Below are 7,873 nucleotides of genomic sequence, written 5' to 3'. Positions count from 1 at the left end.
GGGGCCTGTCTGATTTGGAGGTTTTGCCGATTTGGTGGCGGCTGAATCTTCGAATCAGATTTGGTGAAATCCATTCAGGAAAGTGATTTGAATCACCAACTCAAATCATTGTTCCGTGAATCGGCCGAATCCAAATCCCAAGTGAATACTAGCTGTTTCACACAGGCCTATTGACTGTAAGATCTTTGCAGTACAGCCCGTCTCTTTGTTGCAGTTACGTACAGTGGTAGCCACAACAGGGCCCCAATCTCTGATTAGTAGAGGGACGAAGAAATGGATTCGGTATTCTGGAGTTGGGCTTGGGACAAAGAGCATAAAGCAGCAGCTGGAAACCTTTCCAGCTGCAGGCTGGACTGACCTACCTTGGGTCAGAGGTGTGCAGGCACTAGTAGGACCTGCTGCAGCCAGTGCTTCTTGCACAGGTCCCTTTGTGGTCCCTATCTTGAAGAAGGGGAGGAAGGAGGACCTGGGTAATTATAGGCCAGTCAGTCTCACCTCTATTCTCAGCAAGACCTTAGAAAAAATCATAAAGGACTGCATTTGCAGGGGCCAGCAGGTAACACAAGAGGCAACCAGCATGGGTTTATAGCAGGCAGATCCTGCCCGACTAAGCTGGTCTTTTTTTATGACCATGTCACAAAGTGCTTAGATGCAGGAGTGGAAGTAGATATTATTTACCTGGATTTTAAAAAGGCTTTTGACACAGTGTCACACCCAGTTCTTACAAGCAAACTGAGTAGCTGTGACGTGGATTTTTTCACAGGTGGGTGAAAAACTGGCTTATTGGATGCACCCAAGAGAGTGGTGGTGGACAGGTCAGTTTCTCTCTGGAGGGATGTGGGCAGTGGTGTCCCCCAAGCCTCTGTCCTTGGACCAGTACTGTTTAATATCTTCATCAGCGATTTGGATGAAGGTGTTGAAAGTACCTTGCCCAAATTCACAGATGACACTAAACTATAGTAAACACACTGGAGGGCAGGGAGTGAATTCAGGCAGATTTGGACAGACTGGGGAAGTGGGCAGATCAGAATAGGATGCAATTTAACAAGGAAAAATGCAAGGTGCTGCACCTGGGGAGAAAGAATCTCCAACACGCCTGTAGAGTGGGGGGTACCATTCTGAGCACCACAACAGCAGAAAGAGAGCTCGGAGTCCTGGTTGACGCAAAATGAACATGAGCTGCCAGTGTGACGAGGTAATAAGCAAGGCTAACCACACTCTTTCTTGCATCAGCAGGTGCATCATGAGCAGGTCTAGGGAAGTGATAATTCCCCTCTATGTGGCATTGGTGAGGCCGCAGATGGAGTTATGCGTCCAGTTTTGGGTGCCGCATTTCAAGAGGGATATGGATAACCTTGAAAGGGTTCAGAAGAGGGTTACACGTATGGTTGAGGGTCTGCAGGTAAGACCCTATGAAGATACATTGAGGGACCTGAATCTCTTCAGCCTCTGCAAGAGAAGGCTGAGCGGTGATCTTGTGGCTGCCTACAAACACATCGGGGGGGGGAGTCAGCAGGGAATAGGCGACACTCTTCACCAGGGCACCCCTTGGGGTTACCAGAAATAATGGCTACAAACTGAAGGAGAATAGATTTAAATTGGACACAAGGAAAAAATTCTGTATGCTAAGGGTTGCCAAAATATGGAATGGGCTTCCAGGGGAAGTGGTGCTTTCCCCTACCTTGGAGGTGTTCAAAAGGAGATTAGACAGGCATCTAGCTGGGGTTACCTAACCCCAGCGCTCTTTCCTGCCTGGAGCAGGGGGTCAGACCAATCATCTGCCAGGTCCCTTCTGACTCTAGAAATCTATGAATCTATGAATCACAGCACCATAGGGAGACAGCCTGCAAGTGCAGACCCTGCCACAGGCGAGAGACATAAGTTACACGTAAGATAGTTTAAGTGACCAGAAACTGGTTTAAACCTGTAACACAACATTAGTTCAGTGCACATAAACCAATTTTAAAATGGCCAAAACCAGTCTGAGATAAACCTGGTTGACTGTTGCATCAGACTTCATTGATTGAGCTCAAACCAGTTTTGCAACTTCTGTTCCAGACCCCTTTGTGGTTTAACTTAAATCAGAGTCCCCCAGCATCCCAGCATGCTCTGCAGCCCTAGGCCAGGCTTTGCTCTCTGCTTCAGCAGAACAGGGATGACCTCGTCCCTCTGCTCTCTAGCTGGAGCAGGAGCGGGCAGGGGCCTGGCCAGATGCATGCCCCCCTCAGGTGAAGGGAGCAGGGAAGAGGTTTATTCCCCTTCCCTCCCCTATCCCACCAGCATCAACCTGCCAGGCATTTCTCTGCTGGCTGCTCCAGTGGTGGAGGTGTGGCTGGCTCTGGCACTAGCCTGGAGTGAACTGACCAGGGACGGTGTTTAATTCTCCACCCCCCTCCTTGCTGCTGCAGCAGCAGGGGTGGGGACGTGATCAGATGCTGGCCAGCATGGTCTCCTGAGGCAGAGGGGCAGGGAGGGGGTTTATTCCCCCCCTCTGCCCCTGGGGGACTGCAGCCGGGGCCTGCCAGCTCTGCCTGCTGTCGATTGCTCCCTGGGCAGGGCGGAATAAGCTCCTTCCCCGAACCCTCCACCAGATGCTGGAGGGAGGGGGGAAATAACCCCCCTCCCTGCCCCCTTGCCTAAGAGGGCTATGCTGGCCAGCCTCTGGCTGTGCCCCTGCCCCTGGAGTGGCAAGGGTGCAGGGACTGTGATGGGGCAGGAGCCCCTCTCATGGTTTCCCGGAGAGTGCAAGTCTCTTCCTAGTGGGGCAGTCAGAGCTGCTGCAGACTGTGTGGGGTGAGCAGCAGCAGTGCTAGGGAGGATTTGGGGGGCTATGACCACCCCCCAAGCCCTGAAGCCATCGCTCTCCCCATGCAGCCTGTGGCAGCTCTGCCTGCGCTGCTCTACCCTGCCCCTGCCCACAGTGCACTGCCCCACTGAGAAGAGGCTTGACCTCCTGGTAAACCACAAGAGGGGCTGCTGCCCCATCAGGGTTGTACCCCCCTTGCAGCTCCAGCAGCAGGGCAGAGGCACAGCCAGAGGCCAGCTGGCATGGCCACTTTAGGTGAGGGGACAGAGAGGGGGGTTATTTTCCCCCTCCCTCCAGCATCTGGTGCAGGGAAGGAGCTTATCCCACTGCTCACCCTGCGCAGGGAGCCATTAGAGGCAGCAGCAGTTGGGGCTGGCAGAGCCCAGCTGTGGTCCCCCAGAGGCAGAGGGGAGAATAAACTTCTTCCCTGCCCTCCTTGCCTCAACAGGCCATACTGGCCTGCCTCTGGCTGTGCCCCCACTCCTGCTGCTGCAGCAGTGAGTGGGGAGTGCCAGGTGGACCACAGTCCGTATGGTGCCACTGGGACAGGAAGCGGAGAACTAAGCCCCCTCCCTGGCCAGTTCACTTGAGGTTACTGCTGGGGCTGGGCATGCCCCCCCAGCACCACTTCCTGGAAACTGAGGGCTACTCTACTGGCCCTTCTGAGCCACTGCAGACATGTGCCTGTATTTCTCTAATGCCTGTTCACTTGCAAATTGTTTCAATCTAGGCAGGCTACACTAACCTGCAAAGACTGAATCAATTCAGGCTCAGGCTTTTTGAATGTCGGTCCCTAGCCTGAATGTCCTTGAAGCCCCATGGCCACAGGTTGGATCCAGAATTCATAGGTTGCTGAACCCCATCACAAGGCACTGTATGCCGGCAAGAGGGGGAGGGAAAAGAGGAACAAATAAACTGTTGGGAAGGCATAAATACAGGGCTCTTCTCTTGTGGACTGGGTCTTGCAGCACTGACTCACTTAAAGGCTAGCTACTGACAGGTGGGCATGGAAGTGAATCTCTCAGTACTGGGAAAAACCGTGTGATCCATTTCAGCTGGTGACCAGAAAATTGAGAGGGTGGCTACCATTGCTGTCTACAAAAGTCCTTGCAGAAACACAGAAAGGGAGGAAGCCTTGGTCTTTCTGCCTTTTACCGCTGACCTTGAGCTACTTCACATACAAAAGGCAGAGGGAATGGTGAGGGGAGGAGAGGGGAGTAACTCCTTTTTAAGTAAAAAGCATTAAAAGCTCTTCTAAAGCTCTTAGCAGTGCAGAATGAGTTGCTGCTTTGGGGCCTTGCTTATAGGGCAATTCAAGAGTGTCTTTGAGGCCCAAACCCCACCCACAACACAGAAGAACTGCCCAGGCAAAAAGGCCAGACTAGGACTCTATGGACCCAGCTCCTCACTGGCCAGGTTTGTCGGCACTGGAAAATAGTGGCCACACCCATCTCTGAGTAACACAGGCCTGCCTAACCCTGTGCTGCAAGCTGAGCATGCAGCTTCCATCCCTGATCCACAGCATTTACTCTCTACAGGTTCAATCCTACATCTAGTTCCTGGGGCTCAGGCCCCTGGTGCCTGTGCTAAATTCTACTGATGTCAAAGCAACGACACTTGGGTGCACAGGTCTCCCTCCCTGCAGGGATTCCTACTGGTAGGCCTGAGAGACGGGAGGGTCTAATGGCATATACTACAAAGGAGGGCACGGGGAATGAAGGCAGGGCTAAGGGTGTTGCTTAGCTAGTAGTTTCAGTGCAGTGGGTTACTTTTTTTATTAAAGTTTTTCTTTTTTTTAATGACTCATTTTTTGGAAAATGACCCAAGATGATGCACAGTTTTTGAAGTACTCTTTCCTGCCATGGCAGGGGGTCGGACTAGATGATCTGCTAAGGTCCCTTCCAACCCTAGAAACTATGAAACTATAAGATGACCCAAGAGGGGAAGGAGGTAAAGCAAACTCATTTGTTAAGGAAATAATCATTTACTGGGCAAGAATTACAGATCTGATGCCCCCTACATAGCAAGACTGACAAACACCTCCCATGCTCAGACACCATCTTGATATGCTTTGTTCAATTTGAATCAGTATGGGCTACACTTTCTTTACCAAGCACCTGAGTATTTTTTGTTTTGGGTATGCTTAAGGTGTTTAATGAATGAGGAGAAGGAATGGCTGGGATGGAAGTCATGATTTCATGGATGAGGCACCTGAATGCTGCTCTGGAGAACTGGATTCTATCCCTGCCTCTGCCACAGAGCTCGTGTGTAACGCTGGTCAAATTGCTTAATTTCCCTAGTTTGTCTTTAGCTGCACATTCCTTATTTTCTAGGTGGCAAATGTGAAACAGATTTCCAGAAGTATGGAGCACATACCACTCCAGATGTAGTCATCAGAAGTTGTGCTCCGGGCATGTAAAGTGTTACAAAGATGGCTGGCCTCAGTTTTCTCAAGCTGGGCACTCAAAATCAGCAGACACTCGAGAATTTTGGCCTTAATCTTTCTCTGCCTCAGTTCTCCGGGTGTAAGCTGAAGATAATACCAACCCCCCTCACCTTCCATAGCTGCTGTGAAGCTAAACTCATGGACTTGTCCAAAGCACTCCGATATCACGGAGAGTGTTCTACAGCAAAGCCCAGGGGCAAATGAATAATTCAATGTTCAGTGCAGGGTTTGGACAGCAGGCAGTAAATAAGATTGGGATGCAGGTGTTGAATGAAGAGGGTTAAAAAAAAGAAAAAGAAAGAAACATTGAATAGCATTCTGTGAGCACTGTCTATTCTATGCCTGAAATGAGGTAAGGGGCTTTGGGAAAAAAAAATGAACATGTGCTCATAAATATTGTGTCATCATGTGCACAGGAGGTTGAATTCACACCACACAGACACCATAATTCTGGCATTTCTTAACTCATGAACACCCGACTTTACATAATCATAATACTCCCATAATATCTTTCTTCCCATAAGATATCCAGAGAAAAAAGGATTTCCAACACAGATTTTAGACACATCTGTCACTGCCTCAGTCTCCATAACTATGAACATACTTTCACAGTTGTTCTCCTAGTGACATGTCTAATGTTGTGGACTTAGGCACTTCTGAACATTAAACCCCAAGGGATCTTAGAGTCTAACTCATTTTCAAAAGTGGCTTTGGCACTTGGGAGACAACGTATTACTGAAAATCAGGAAGATTTAGTTTTAACTTATGTTACTTTTCTCCAGCAGAGTTATATCAGCTAGAAGTGTATGTGTGGGCGGTGGTGGTGGTGGTGGGGGGAACGACAGACAGAATCAAATGACACCGTTATGCCAGCAAAACCTCTGTTGCAGACACAGCTTTGTTTAGTCTCTGCCGTGCAGTGGCAAAGGCTCTTGGTATAAAAAGCCATGGGGATCTTAAAATATAAGGCTACAGTTCAAAACATTACCCTGGGACTTTGGGAACTGATCTCTAAATGAAGACAACTGAATTAGAAAAGTTATCATCAAGTCCTAGGGGTGCACTAATAGAGATTTTGGGGGCTGATACCTCTAGTAAGTTCTGCTTTGTCTTGCAAACTGGTTGCCCAACTATGAAAATGGCAACAAATGTTATCTTATGGCTGTTATAAGTGTGCATCAAAGGGCCTACTTAAGCCTTATTCCATCAGAGTCAGCACGAATCTTTTCAGTAATGCATCACACCCTATAGGGAAAAACAGCTTGTAGGCTAGGAGCAGAACTTGGGGGGCAGGAGACCATCATTTGGTTCCTGCTTCTGTCAGACTCCTGATATGACCTTGGGCAAGTTTAGTTCTCTGCTTTCCATCTACAAAACAGGGCTAAAAAACATCCCCCTCAAATGCACTGCATGTCCTTGTCTATGGAAGGGCTGCCTCTTACTGTGACCTACCACAATGGGACGAATGGTTCAGGCTGGGACCTTCTAGGAGCTATCATAATAAAAAGTATTATGTAACATCACTCCTATCAGATGGCTGCCAAGCTGGCAGTCCTGCTTGCCACTTCACTGAAGTTAACGTATTTGCACACATCAGCTTCTTTTGCAAACAGCTCTCAGTTATAAAGCTCCCCCGATGTACTGGGGCAGGTTTCCTTCAGAGGAAGCTTTGCATCTCATAGAACACAAAGACAAAGACTATACACTAGCAAACCCTCCCAATTTCAAAGCACTCCAACAAATGCAGAGAAACTAGAACAAATTAAGACGTAGTTAACTGGCATCCTTGAGCTGCATTATCCTGATTATCCATTCGCCCTCTAGTTACAAGAGCACAGAGAAGGTAGCTTCATCATTTTTAAATTCCGTTCTTTAGCTCATGGTTTATTACAACCGCTGTGAAGCCCAAAATTAAACTCAATTTCCATAATGAAACCTATTTTTTAAAAGAGAACAAACAGCAGTAAAATATTTGGTCTGAGGAAGGGAAAAAGATTCATAGACAAAATCTAAGGACTTCAGAAACTGATCCAGCATATGAAATAAATGAGGCTGACATTCTGTGATAGCCAACCATAATGGTATCTCTTTAAAATAAGGACTCGATCTATTCTACCTGCTTCAAAAGGCATCACCAACAACATCCATTCTGACTTGGACAATGTAGCTGCTAGAGTGGTCACATTTCCCAGGAAGCAGCAAGGGGCCCCCATGGACAGAGTGTCTTGACTGAAATCCTCTGTCTTAGAGAGTAAGGTACCCACAGAAGCCAATCTCCACCATATGCTACAAAGTGCCTTTCCTCTTGGTCTCCACAAGGCAGTGAGCTACTGGATTTCTCAAGGAAATGCCCTCCAGACAGGTTTCCTGTATGCCCTGGGTAGGCTGCCAGAGATGTTTTATGGAATGTGCCCCCACTCCCCACACATATGCACTGTGAAGCTGATGCCTTAATTTATGATCCAGGGGTAGGCAGTAGTACACTTGCAGAAATGCAGGAACCTCCTCCCTTCTAAACACTTAGCTATACCTGTCAGGACACCTGCAGGGCAGAGGAGGAGACAACACTTGCCATTCTTTGCTCTGAGGGCATTACATGTATATGAGACCCCCCCCCCCCC

At 48.6% G+C, this 7,873-nt stretch overlaps 1 protein-coding gene across 1 annotated transcript in view; it reads right to left on the bottom strand.

The window, feature by feature from the left end:
- The window catches only part of IGHMBP2 (immunoglobulin mu binding protein 2), a 168,731-nt gene that overhangs the window by 34,386 nt on the left and 126,472 nt on the right, over positions 1–7,873 (bottom strand). The gene's annotated exons all lie outside the window — the stretch shown is intronic.

This window comes from Gavialis gangeticus, unplaced genomic scaffold (assembly GCF_001723915.1).
Source record: "Gavialis gangeticus isolate Ggan-Ray unplaced genomic scaffold, GavGan_comp1, whole genome shotgun sequence".
Taxonomy (NCBI): domain Eukaryota; kingdom Metazoa; phylum Chordata; order Crocodylia; family Gavialidae; genus Gavialis; species Gavialis gangeticus.
Note: the sequence above shows the minus strand (reverse complement) of the source record. Positions and strands in the feature narration are given on the sequence as shown.